We start from the raw sequence: 14,241 nt of genomic DNA, 5'->3' as shown, positions 1-14,241 counted from the left end.
AAAATCTCGTAACAAGATCCAACTGATATCCCACACTCTTCAGCAAGCTCCCTGACAGTCAGACGTCGATTTGCCCGCACCAGGGTGTTGATTTTGTCGACGTGTGAGTCGTCAGTTGACGTGGAAGGACGTCCAGGACGCTTATTATCTTCAATGGACTGTCGACCATCCTTAAAACGTTCATGTTACTTGAAACATGTCGTACGCTTCATAGCAACATCCCCGTAAGCCGTGTTAAGCATAGCAAAAGTTTCAGTCGCAGATTTTTCAAGTTTAACACAAAATTTCACAGCAAGTCGTTGCTCCTTCAGGTCATTCATTCTGAAATCCGCCAAACGAAAAATCGCACTTCACTTAAAACCGCGTAGCTAATACACAAATAAAGATATCTGCAATCGGGAAATGGCGTCGTAATCAGCTGATCTGTGCAAACCTAGCGACACCAAGTAGATTCCCCTGGAATCAACTGGAGCCGCGCAATTCAAACAGTCCGCGTATTTTTTGAACAGCCCTCGTATACGCCGTGTGCTACCGCTTTCTTTCTGTAATCGAAAAACCTTTCTTTCCACAGATCATTTGCCCACCAATTGAAAACAGATGGATTAGATTATAATATACAAATATATTTGTAAAGCTGGGATTAGTAATAACATGGCCTTGATATATGTCATTTATATCTTTCTTATTTTCTTTTACTAATGTTTGAAAGAACAATATCTACAGTTTAAAACTTTCGCAATATTAATGTTAGGGCTTCTGAAATCATAAAAATAACTAAAGTAGTTTGTTTGTAATCCATCATAAAGCCATGCATTGAGTTATCTGTGCTCTGCCCATTCCCAATATTGAACTCCAATTTCTGGAGTTGTAAGTTCTTGTACATTTTACTTTGACACACTATTATGCAACTGTTGCTTAATTTTGTTTGTGTTCATGTTCCATGAAGCTTGTTAAATCAGTGTATTTTCAGAGTTATGTATTGGTAAGACACCAGAGTACTTTTAAACTATTTGTACTAAGTAACTTTAGATCTCTCTATAATAGTTAAATAGATTTACAAAAGTCACCTTAGATGGTTTGGTTTTTGGAATTTCGCACAAAGCTACTCGAGGGCTATCTGTGCTAGCCGTCCCTAATTTAGCAGTGTAAGACTAGAGGGAAGGCAGCTAGTCATCACCACCCACCGCCAACTCTTGGGATACTCTTTTACCAACGAATAGTGGGATTGACCGTAACATTATAACGCCCCCACGGCTGGGAGGGCGAGCATGTTTGGCGTGACTCGGGCGCGAACCCGCGACCCTCAAATTACGAAGCGCACGCCTTAACGCGCTAGGCTATGCCAGGCCCGTCACCTTAGAGCTCTCTATAGTTGACACTGTAATCACTTCATAGCAACACTTTGGAGTTCTAATGTTAGTCACTTTAAAGCTGTTTGTGGTAGTAGCCACTTCAGGTTCATTCGTAGTAGTAATCTTAGAAATCTGTATTACCTAATTCAGTATCTTCTCAGCAATTAGATTAGACTTATTTCCTTGACAAGCAGATGGTTCGGCCTCTTTACTTTTGTCATATTAGATATTTTGTATTGACCAGTTTAGTCTCCTCACAATAAACTATGTTAGTTACACCTGTTGCAGTGATGTAAGATGTCTCAGCTGTTGAATTTGTTTGTTTGTTTGTTTGTTTTGGAGTTTCGCACAAAGCTACTCGAGGGCTATCTGTGTTAGGCGTCCCTAATTTAGCAGTGTAAGACTAGAGGGAAGGCAGCTAGTCATCACCACCCACCGCCAACTCTTGGGCTACTCTTTTACCAACGAATAGTGGGATTGACCGTCACATTGTAACGCCCCCACAGTTGGGAGGGCGAGCATGTTTGGCGCGACCGGGATGCGAACCCGCGACCCTCAGATTACGAGTCGCACGCCTTAACACGCTTGGACATGCCGGGCCTCTCAGCTGTTGAAGGACTGAGAGTTATTTAAAACAAAAATGACAAAATCATGTTCAACCACAGATTTATTCAGGTTCCGTTTAACGTATTATTTTCAGAATATGTGTGCAAAGATAACCACTAATCACTCACAGCCCAAGACTAATTAATCGAGACGTGAAAATAAATTAGCAAACTAGCATATCAGTCAAACGCAGTTTTATCCTATTTACGTCACAGTCTCCTTATATAGATCAGCAATTTTTGGTAGTTATAAATCCACCACAGAGACGAAGGGTTGAAAGATATAGTCCGCCCTCAGCTGGAGCTTCATAGACTAAGATATTCCTGGATAATTTAAAGGATTACCGAAAGATGTAATTGAACGACAGTTGGATGAGCACTTTGATGCACAGGTCTAATAAAAATGATAGGTAAACACGAATCTTAAGATATGAGTTTAGAGGGATAAGATATTTGGTAAAGATAGAAGTGAAATTCAGATCTTATAATGATCATATTTGTTATATTACGGTCTGGTGTAAAGAACTTTCTTAAAAAAAACTATAAAGCTAGATTTAATACAAAATAAACATCGTTCATCTGTTGTTACATTTTTTATTATAATTTCTTTCTCCGTTTGTTTTCCTTAAGAATGGTATTATCATCTGTCTTTCCCGAGTATTATATTGTTGTAAGAGTTTTTGTTTTTGAATGAGTTATTTTGAAATATCTGGTAAAGGAATAATATAAAGTTCAGTCCATGTAATGATTGAAATAAACAACAACAATAATTTTTTATTTCTTCAGTTTCAAGTTTCAGCTTTTGTCAAATCAAATAAAAAATGTAATTATTTGTTATCTCTATTTGATTATATTGAATTAAGTGGTTAACAGCAACAGAAAAACTGGGTAAATTACTACTTATCTAACCAACAGAGTTTTAACAGTTTAACTCAATAACTAAACTCTCATTCAAGTCTAACCTTTTACCAGGAAATTCAATACATAGCTCAAATTGTTTTTTAAGATTTGGAGAACGTTCCAGATAAAGTATCGACCATATTGTTACGTTAAAAGTTTTCCAGGCTAAACAGCAATACAGCTTTCGAAAAACTATTGGTCTTATAAGCCTTTCAACATCTAAAACTTTTAATTTTCATGTCAGAGAAACTTGTATTTCTGGGCAGGAAGGCAGAGGGTTTAAATCCTCCCCCCCCCTTCTATGCACGTCAGTGACATACATGAATTATACACGTTAAGTTAACACATAGACTAAAATTGCATTTAAGAACTGTTGAGCAAAACGTTGCAATTAAGGGTTGTTGTTTTTTTCTTTTAATTAATTGGCATTTTAACAAAAGTTTTCCTCGTCGAAGTTTTTTATGTACTGCTTTACCAACAGATACTCTTTTAAACCGTTTTCAAGAGATAAAAATTTGTTGTTCTTTCTTTTAATTAACTGGCATTTTAACAAGCCTTTCACTGGTATAGCGGTAGTCTACTGATTTACAACGCTAAAATCAGGGGTTCGATTCCCCTCTGTGGACTCAGTAGATAATCCGCGTTGGCTTTGCCATAAGAAAGAAAGAAACATCTTAACGAAATTTTTTCTCTTCAAACTTTTGTTATATACTCCTTTTATTAACAGGTATTGTTTTAACCATTTTATGGATTACTGAAATTAGGAAATCACAAATCACTGCCACATTACGTGACGATTGCTAACTATAATAACGTTGTGAAACAATATTTGATTACGTTCTTCGAAGTTGAAGGCAAAGTTCAATGTTATCAAAAGCTTTGTTGTTATAACTTATCAGCTTTCATTCTGGATATTCTTTCTGTTTCTAACGCATCTAAATAGCGTTGGAATTAGAGATGTCTAATTCTAAACTAAACCGTACATTGAAAGATACCTCTCGTAAACTGCAAATTATCTTAAAATAAACTTTGCAAAAACTTGTCATACTATTAACATTATTTGTGATTTTACATATCTTGGTAACATACACAAGTATGTTAACATGGCAGAAGCTTATGATAAAAAGAAACAACCTTTTTATGAGAGGGGTGGAATGTTTTGTTGTTGTTTTAATTTCGCGCAAAGCTACACCAGTAGCAATATAAGACGAGAGGGAAAGCAACTAGTCATCACCGCCAACTCTTGGGCTACTCTTTTACCAACGAATAGTGGGATCGACCGTCACATTATAACGCCCCCAAGCCTGAAAGGTCAAGCATATTTGGTGTGACGGGGATTCGAACCCGCGACCCTCAGATTACGAGTGGAATGATAACAGATAAAAAGAAAACATCCTATTTTGTTCTTATTGATCGTATTAACATTTCAATAGCTAAAACTTTTTGTAGTTGTAAACATACAATATTTTTATGTTAGAGAAAAGGGGACTTCTCAGAAGGAAGACAGGGGTTTATGTTCCCCACCTCCCCTTCGTGCAATTAAATGAAGTATCTTACGATTTCTTAAAGTTTATAAAGTTATTAGAACATTTATAAATATTATTAGTCCTAAAATTCATTATAAGAATCACTCTGCTCTACTTATTTTTGTTCCTTTTTCACACTATCAGTTGGTTTACTGAAGATTTAAAATTACAGATGTCAAAAAGTAGTATTAAAGATCTATGTTTGTTATATCAGGCCTCCTTTCACTCAATACCTGGTTGGTCTCATTGCTTTGTCAGCTTCCGACATTTAACACTGTAACATTTAATTTTCTGCACTACATATAAATAGCTTTTCTGATGGACAATAGTCCAACTCGTAAAACGAACTCTTCCAGTTAAGGCCTTCTGGGCAGTGACTTGTGACAGATAAAAGATAGAACTGAAATGCTGTTTTACACACTTCTGATATGAAATCCGTAACTGGTCGATTAAAGGAATTTATGAAAGAAAACGCATGCACTCTAACATTATTTTTATCAAACATTTAACGCTTATTGGTTCCATTACTTTGCTAGCTTTCGGCGCTTAACAGCATAGTATTGATTACTGCTGTTTGACTAGACGGACATATTCAGCAATACGCAAAGTGCTATTGCCAGGCTGTGCTAGTACTAAGCATTGGGAACAAGTGCTGAAGTCGTAACTGTTACTATAAAAATATTGGAGGTTGTCCATAACTGTAATCGATCTCACACGTACACAAAACGTATTTGTATTCTACATTTATGGCAAAACTATTAAGGCTTTCTGCAATTTTTTCCAGTTTTGAACTATTAACTAGAGAAAAGAAAGCCAGTCATCATCACCTTACCACCCGCCAAACACTATAATAGATTGATTGCCACTCTTATAACGGACCCACAGATGAAAGAGCGAATAACATTTTGTGGTATCTTACGATTTTGAATCTGCTCGCTAGCTATGTAATCCAGAGCTCTACCACAAGTCCAATCTGCTCCTACAAGAATATAAGACAACATTTTAAGGCCTTTTAAATATTTACACATCAACAAGTAAAATCACAATCTAGAGCAGTGTATTACATAGATTTATAAGATTTAAATATAACCATTAAATGACACACACTATTTATATCAGAACAAGAAACAGGACATCATGAACTTTATATCCTACAATAGATCTCTTTTTTTCAGTTCCAGGTGTAGGACAAAGATAATTTATAAAAGATTTCAAGTAAGCAAAATTTTAAAAAACAAAGGCTCTAGTAATTAACATAATTCTTTCATTCAGTGTGTCACTAGTAATGTGAAAACTAATTCTTTGGTGTTCTTTAAGCCAGTTTGTTGTAATTTTTAGCACATTAGTGTCTGGTCTTCCACTTACATCTACGGTCAGTTCGACCTGCCTCGTAGCGAGATTATACAATAATCAAGACTGTTTTAACTCAAGTTGTTTTTTCTCGTACGTAAGTCATATTCTCTTACTTACATTACTTTAATGCCTACTCTGATATGACCATGATATTATGATAAACAAATTGCATGCTAGCAGTCAGAAAGGTATGGTTTCCAACTACAGTAATATTAAAATCAAGTATGTATTTTACAGTGTAGCGTAAAAGTTTAATATTGAAAATCATGTAGGGATTATATATATATACACTGCTGGCCAAAATCTTAAGACCAATGAACATAAAGAAAAAAATATGTATTTTGCGTTGTTAGACTCAACCACTTATTTGAGTAGAGCTTCAAAAGATGAAAATAAGAAAAGGGAAAATAAAAATAAAAAACTTTTTAGCATTTAATAGGGAAAATGTGAACACTATGAATTAGCCTAAATACTCGCTGGTCAAAAGTTTAAGACCATACTGAAACGAAGCATTAATCGGTAAACACATAACGAAATAGGCCCGGCATGGCCAAGCGCGTTAAGGCGTACGACTCGTAATCCGAGGGTCGCGGGTTCGCATCCCCGTCGCGCCAAACGTCGCCTTTCAGCCATGGGGGCGTTATAATGTGACGGTCAATCCCACTATTCGTTGGTAAAAGAGTAGCCCAAGAGTTTGCGTTGGGTGGTGATGACTAGCTGCCTTCCCTCTAGTCTTACACTGCAAAATTAGGGACGGCTAGCACAGATATCCCTCGAGTAGCTTTGCGCAAAATTCAAAAACAAACAAACGTAACGAAATTTAGCAATTTGTGTTCAAGCATTAGTGTTGTCAACATCTCCCATTGACATCTCCTGTGTTACAATGGGTAAAAACATGGCAAAGGGTAAAAAAGATGACAGAGTTTGAACGTGGCACAATTGTTGAGCTGCAAAAGCAAGGCCTCTCCCAACGTGCCATCGATGGTGAGATTGGGCGAAGTAAAACTGCTGTTGCAAATTTCTTAAAAGACCCTGAGGGATACGGAACGAGAATTTCAAGTGATCGGCCCAAGAAAATTTCGCCGGCGTTGAGCAGGAGGATTCGACGGGTTGTTCGCAAGACACCAGCCGATCGTCGAACCAGATTAAGGCACTTACGGACGCAGGATGCAGCTCAAGAACAATAAGACGGCATCTACGAAAGAAAGGCTTTAAAAACCGTAAACGTCTTCAAAGGTCACAATTTTTTAGTATTTAATAGGGAATATGTGAACACTATGAAATTAGCCTAAATACTAGCTGGTCAAAAGTTTAAGACCATACCAAAAAAAGTCCTACACAGGGTAAGAAATGCCCAACAAGAAGTCTCAGTAGTACTACTGAGTTGTACTGCCGTCATTGCGAATAACTACAAGCATTCGCTTTGGCATGGTCGATATAAGCGTTTGCAAAAAGCTGACTGGAATGTTATTACAAGTGGTGAAGATGGCTTCACGAAGATCATGCACTGTTTGGAATTGACGTCCATTTCTATAGGCTTCCCTTGCCATTCACCCCCAAACATTTTCAACAGGATTCAGTTCGGGCGAAAACGCTAGATGGTCCAAAAGAATCAGTTATTGGCAGTACGGTCTTAAACTTTTGACCAGCTAGTATTTAGGCTAATTTCATAGTGTTCACATTTTTCCTATTAAATGCTAAAATTTCCCCCCTTTTCTTATTTTCATCTTTGGAAGCTCTACTGAAATAAGTGGTTGAGGCTAACAACGCAAAATGCATATTTTTGTTTTTATGTTCATTGGCCATGAGATTTTGGCCAGCAATGTATATGTATATAGCTGTATTATGCCTAAATTCGTGTTTGCATTCTTTTTGGCACTGCCATCCGTATGTCATTTTACATTTACAAAATGTTTTATTACTTATGACTGAAAGTTAGTGTAGTCTGTGAATGTATATAATAAAATTTAATTTTGTGTGAATTGAATTTTTTAATCCTTCACATCATATATTATATAGGATTTGGCTCCCCAAACAAACCCGATTGAATAGTACACAACATATTGAGTATTCTGAATATCTGATATTAATTTTTTATTAGTTGGTTATTCCTTTTCACCCTTTACTTAAACTTCTGAAACGAATAACAGGTTTCTGTAAGAAAAGTAACCACAAGGGGTAATGATAACGTCGTTTACGCTAGAATTATGAGTTTTTGTTGTTGTTTTTCAATTACATCGAGTTACCACAGCTAAGCCATGGCATCTTTCACTTTCCAGAAACGCATAAAGTGGTCTCAGGTTTACTCTGACGTTATTGATAAACTAGTTGTAGAGTTATCTCGACCGAAACAACAAGAAAAAGAGTGGTGGGTTGGTCACATTCTGGTTTTGGAATCTTATCTGATGGTTTCTTGCCTTCTTTATGGAGTGATAACCATCTTTTAAAGTAAAACTCTTTGCCATTTTTTTATTTTTACAAGTATATTTGTTTTTTTGTAGTTAAGCACAAAGCTACACAATGGGCTATCAGTGCTCTGTCCATCACGGGTTTTAGCGTGGTTAGCACATACCACTGTGCCACTAGTGAGCGAAGAACATGTTTGTATTATGCCTATTTAGTACCTTGACTATCTCTACATAAAGTCTACTGACTCTATGACAATATTCACGAAAAGTAAACAGTACTGTGTATCTGACGGTTATAAAATAATGTAACGTATATAGTCCACCGAATCTATGATTGTAGACTTAGATTACGGAGAAAGAGAAGCATTGTTTGGCTTGAATATTGATGTTAGATGCTGTTTTAGTTTTTTTCATAGAACGAAAAAATTAACCTTTACTGTAAGTTAGAATCGTGTTGCGTGTTACAGGTGCATCACAACAAGAATAATAACAAACAACGACAACTTCGAATTAGAACTAAATGCTTTTTATCTACTTGCGTCTAAAACAATATTACACTTGGTATTCTGGATCTCGTTTATACTTAAACGTATGTTTTTTTCATGCAAGTTGTTTCTTGTAATCTTTAATTAATTTACTGATATAAAAAAAATCAGAAAGTTTATTTTTCTTTCTAGTTGAAATATTATAGTAAAAGAATATAACAAATCCAAAGTGTCTGTATGTTTTCTTTCATTTTATACTACAAAACATCGGCGTGCGTTTTGTATGGTATGTTACCACCCTCTCACATTACGCGATTTTTTTATGAAAACAATTAATTTTAATCATATTCATTGTATTCAATGTAGTAATTTGTTTTGTTTGTTTTTAGTTTTTGAATTTTGTGCAAAGCTTCACGAGGGCTATCTGCGCTAGCCGTCTCTAATTTAGCAGTGTAAGACTAGAGGGAAGGCAAATAGTCATCACCACCCACCGCCAGCTTTTCGGCTACTCTTTTACCAACGAATATTAGAATTGACCGTCACATTATAACACCCCACGACTGAAAGGGCGAGAATGTTTGGTGTGACGGTGATTCGAACCCACGACCCTCGGATTACAAGTCGAACGAATTAAACCTCTTGGTCATGCTGTGCCGATCAATGTACTAATAAGTGTTCACACCAATTTTAATATACTCTTCAAAACAAGAAACGCAAAAGGAATATTTTTTTATTTTAAAGAGAAATATATGTAATAACGTTACAAGCTCAGAGTATGTGATGTTACACGTGTTAAGGCACTGATTGTCAGACCAAAATGACAATAAAAGTTGTGCACTTTGAAAACAGAGGAAAACATCGGATTTTTCGCCAAAACGCATGCGTGTCCAATAAATTTGTTTGAGAGATCTGCATGTTCTGCAAGTGCAACATGTGCAAAATCCCTATAAAAGTGACGGGTTCTCGGTTTCCATAGCTCAGTGTTAAGCCACTGACACGCAATACAGTTACGCTAAGACAGACTGAAGCACAACGCAACAACGCCATTGGTCGCTTGGAGGCAGGCGAATCTCGATCAGATTGTTGCCAGAGCTGTGAATGTCTACCCAAGCACCATCACAAGGCTATGGAATCGTCACCAACATAATTAATCAACTCGTGACCGTCCACGATCTGGCAGACCTCGTGTGACCACGCCCGCACAAGATCGCTACATCCGGTTACGTCACCTTCGGGATAGGACCACCACTGCGACGTCTACTGCCTCAACCATACCAGGGCTGCGTAGGATTTTCGATCAGACCGTACGCAACCGTCTACGAGATGCAGGAATCCGACCTCGACGTCCAGTCAGAGGCGTCATCCTCACCCAGCAACATCGTCAAGCACGGCTGCAGTGGACTCGGGCACATCGGGTGTGGCCACATCGACGATGAAGGCATGTTTGATTCAACGATGAATCACGTTTTATGCTTCGTAGGCAGGATGGAAGGACCTGTGTTTACCGTCGCCGAGGTGAACGTTTTGCAGCAAACTGTGTGCAGAAAGTTGACAGATATGGTGGTGGCAGCGTCATGATGTAGGCCACCAGATTTAAACCCCATCGAACATCTTTGGGACGAGTTGCACCGACGTCTGCGACGGCGACAACCTCAACCGCAGACTCTACCTCAGCTTGTAGCAGCTTTGCAGGCTGAGTGGACAGCCATTCCACAGGATGTGATTCGTCATCTCATCTCTTCCATGGGTAGGAGATGCCAAGCAGTTATTGATGCTCACGGGGGGCATACTCGTTATTGACGTTGAGTAACGTTCAACTTCACCTAGTGAGCGTGGACTTCGCCTTTGCAGACTTTAAACGTTCAGAAGTGAATGTGCAAAGTTTCACACATGTCATACAGATCTACCCGGAATAAAATTGTTAACAATTTGTCTCATATTTTGCCTTTTGCGTTTCTTCTTTTGAAGAGTATATTTAAGTAACTAAATTAAAACCTCTATTGACCCGGCATGGCCAGGTGATTAAGGCACTCGATTCGTAATCTGAGGGTCGCGGGTACGAATCCCAGTCACACAAAACATGCCCATCCTATCAGCCGTAGGGGCGTTATAATATTACGATCAATCCCACAATTCGTTGGTAATAGAGAAGCCCAAGAGTTGGCGGTGAGTATTGATGACTAGCTTCCTTCCCTCTAGTTTTACACTACTAAATTAGGGACGGCTAGCGCAGATAACCCTCGTATGGCTTCGTGCGAAATTTAAACATAAACAAACAGAAGCTTCTAAAAAGTGCTTTATATTACCGTAGAGAGGCGTGTAGTTATAAAAATGTGCTCTATAAAAATATGTTTACATTGTTAAACGGGTAAATTTATAATAATAACAATACCCTTTCAGCGGACCATCAGTTGTTGATGTTGTTCACGTGAAAGCAGCACATGCTCTGTATTAGTTTTTTTTTTTTCTCAAAAATACTGGGTGGGTACTATAGAACTGGGTACGAGAGTTAGCTGCAACTGTTAACGAAGAAAGGCACCAGTTTTGACGAGAGTGAAAAAAAAATTAAGTAAACAATATTTAAAAAATATATTCCACGTTTTCAGAAATAAATATAAAACCTTGCTTTAGTTTTCTGACGTTTGCACGTTTAGTGATTCATTGAAATCATGTAAATCTTCCAGCTAAACATATATTTTTATGTTGTTTGCCTTTTCTTTATTCGCCAAGTGAATCATTAAGTTATTATTTTATGACATTGTATACTTCTAGTCAGACCTGTATATTGAATTAGCTACATTACTTATTAGATTATTTTTTTTTTTAGTTCTGATCTATGTATATAGCATTATTTGACCAGGAATTAATGATAATAGCTACATTTGTGTGTGTATCTGAAAAAAACAAGAACAAAAGCTATGTAGCTTTACTAGTATTAACTTATTATTTTGAATTAATAAGCAAAATGTGCCAAGATTTAATTTAGAAGTTTGTGATTTGTATTCCCCTTCAAGTTGCCCAGGAGTAAGTCTGAGAGCTTGTAACGCTAAAAATCGAGTTTTTACCTGCGGGTAGGTATAGCAAAAATAGCCAATTGTGTACCTTTGAGCTTAACAACAAACGAACTGTGGTTTATGGTGCGGCGAGAGTATTTTGTGTGTGATGGTTATAAGATAAAATAAAGTCTTCTTGAAGTTGTGTTTATAGATTTATCGCAATAGAAGTAATTTTATCGCTATGACAGGACGGGGGTAACGAGAGAGAATGTGTTGACTCTAAAAGAAGAAAGTTCTGACAAAAGGTATCGTGTGTCTATTGTGTTATAGCTTTAGACAAAATGTATCTTACGTTTGTTTGGTTTCGTTTGGTTTCAATTTCGCGCAAAGCTACGTGAAACCTAGCTCCGCTAGCCGTCCCTAACTTAGCAGTGTAAGACTAGAGGGAAGGCAGCTAGTCATCATCACCTACCGCCAACTCTTGAGCTACTCTTTTACCAACGAATAGCGGGATTAACCGTGATCTTATAACGCTACACGGCTGAAAGGGCGATTATGTTTGGTGTGACGGGGATTTGAACCCGCGACCCTCAGGTTGCGAGTCGAACGCCTTAACCCACCTGGTCATGCCGGGCCAAGAGAGCGAGTGGAAATTAATATATTGTGTTTACCGTTTGAAGGAATAGAAGTATTCAAACTAACCCATCTATATAACTGAGAGCTTGTATCTATAGACAGGGATAATAGAAGTAACTAAAATGCCACATCTAGAGAGTGTGGTTTGTATCTTTACAGGTGTGAAGTGATGAAAGTAACTAACATGCCACATCTAGAGAGTGTGGTCCGTATCTACAGAATAAGATAATGTAGGCAGGTTTGTCATGTCTGCTATGTGTAGAAATGAAACGAGCATAGCGTTTCTGTGCGATTAGTATAAAAGAAATTTGTCGTTTTTACAGTAAAGAGAAAAACATTTACAGTAAATGTTACTCTTTTTATCCAATACAAACTGTACAAGTTCGAACGAAAACTTAGGACATAAACTTTACTCGAAATCTGCAGACTATTTATCTTAGATAACACAGACGTTTCTCAAACTTGTGAAAGTGTTTCAAAATGAAAGATAATTAAAACCTTAACGAAATCAGTATTATGCGATGCCAGGTTTAAAACACAACAACGTAAAGCGTTTATACAACTCTCGGTCTCGGCTTTATGGTGTAAACAGACGCAAACATAATCTATAAAGGAGTTTTAAACACATAATACTAATTCGTTTTACAGAGCTAAAGATAGATAGCGAAAGCATTTGCAGAGGAAGACAGACGTAGCAGATGAAAAGCCAGATTAAAGTGAAGAAAGGAAATGTTATTTAGGTCTGCGTGTCCTTGCAAATCCGCCTGAAAATCTCGTTGTCAAAATATTTTCGTAGAAATTGGAACTAATGTCATAAAGACTATAAAATCTACATCTTATAACTAATGTCATAAAGACTATAAAATCTACATCTTATAACTAATGTCATAAAGACTATAAAACCTACATCTTATAACTAATGTCACAAAGACTACAAAATCTACATCTTATAATTAATGTCATAAAGACTATAAAACTTACATCTTATAACTAATGTCACAAAGACTACAAAATCTACATCTTATAACTAATGTCATAAAAACTATAAAATCTACATCTTATAACTAATGTCACAAAGACTATAAATCTACATCTTATAACTAATGTTATAAAGACTATAAAATCTGCATATTATAACTAATGTCATAAAGACTATAAAACCTACATCTTATAACTAATGTCATAAAGACTATAAAATCTACATCTTATAACTAATGTCATAAAGACTATAAATCTACATCTTATAACTAATGTCATAAAGACTATAAAATCTACATCTTATAACTAATGTCACAAAGACTACAAAATCTATATCTTATAACTAATGTCATAAAGACTATAAAACCTACATCTTATAGCTAATGTCATAAAGACTATAAAATCTACATCTTATAACTAATGTCATAAAGACTATAAATCTTATAACTAATGTCATAAAGACTATAAAATCTACATCTTATAACTAATGTCATAAAGACTATAAATCTACATCTTATAACTAATGTCATAAATACTACAAAATCTACATCTTATAACTAATGTCATAAATACTATAAAACCTACATCTTATAACTAATGTCATAGAGACTACAAACTCTACATCTTATAACTAATGTCATAAAGACTATAAAATCTACATGTTATAACTAATGTCATAAAGACTATAAAATCTACATCTTATAACTAATGTCATAAAGACTATAAAATCTACATCTTATAACTAATGTCATAAAGACTATAAAATCTACACCTTATAACTAATGTCATAAAGACTATAAAATCTACACCTTATAACTAATGTCATAAAGACTATAAAATCTACATCTTATGTTGTAAGAAGTTTTCCGTTCTTTTTCTTTAAGGGTATTTGTTGCAGATTTTGATTATTTAGTTTGGAACCTGCATCGTTACGAGTGCATTATGGGATTAACCTGTTTGAAAAGTCGTCATACGGATGTTGCGTTGTTATTAAGGAAAAGT

This window comes from Tachypleus tridentatus, chromosome 4, assembly GCF_004210375.1.
Source record: "Tachypleus tridentatus isolate NWPU-2018 chromosome 4, ASM421037v1, whole genome shotgun sequence".
NCBI lineage: Eukaryota > Metazoa > Arthropoda > Merostomata > Xiphosura > Limulidae > Tachypleus > Tachypleus tridentatus.
Note: the sequence above shows the minus strand (reverse complement) of the source record.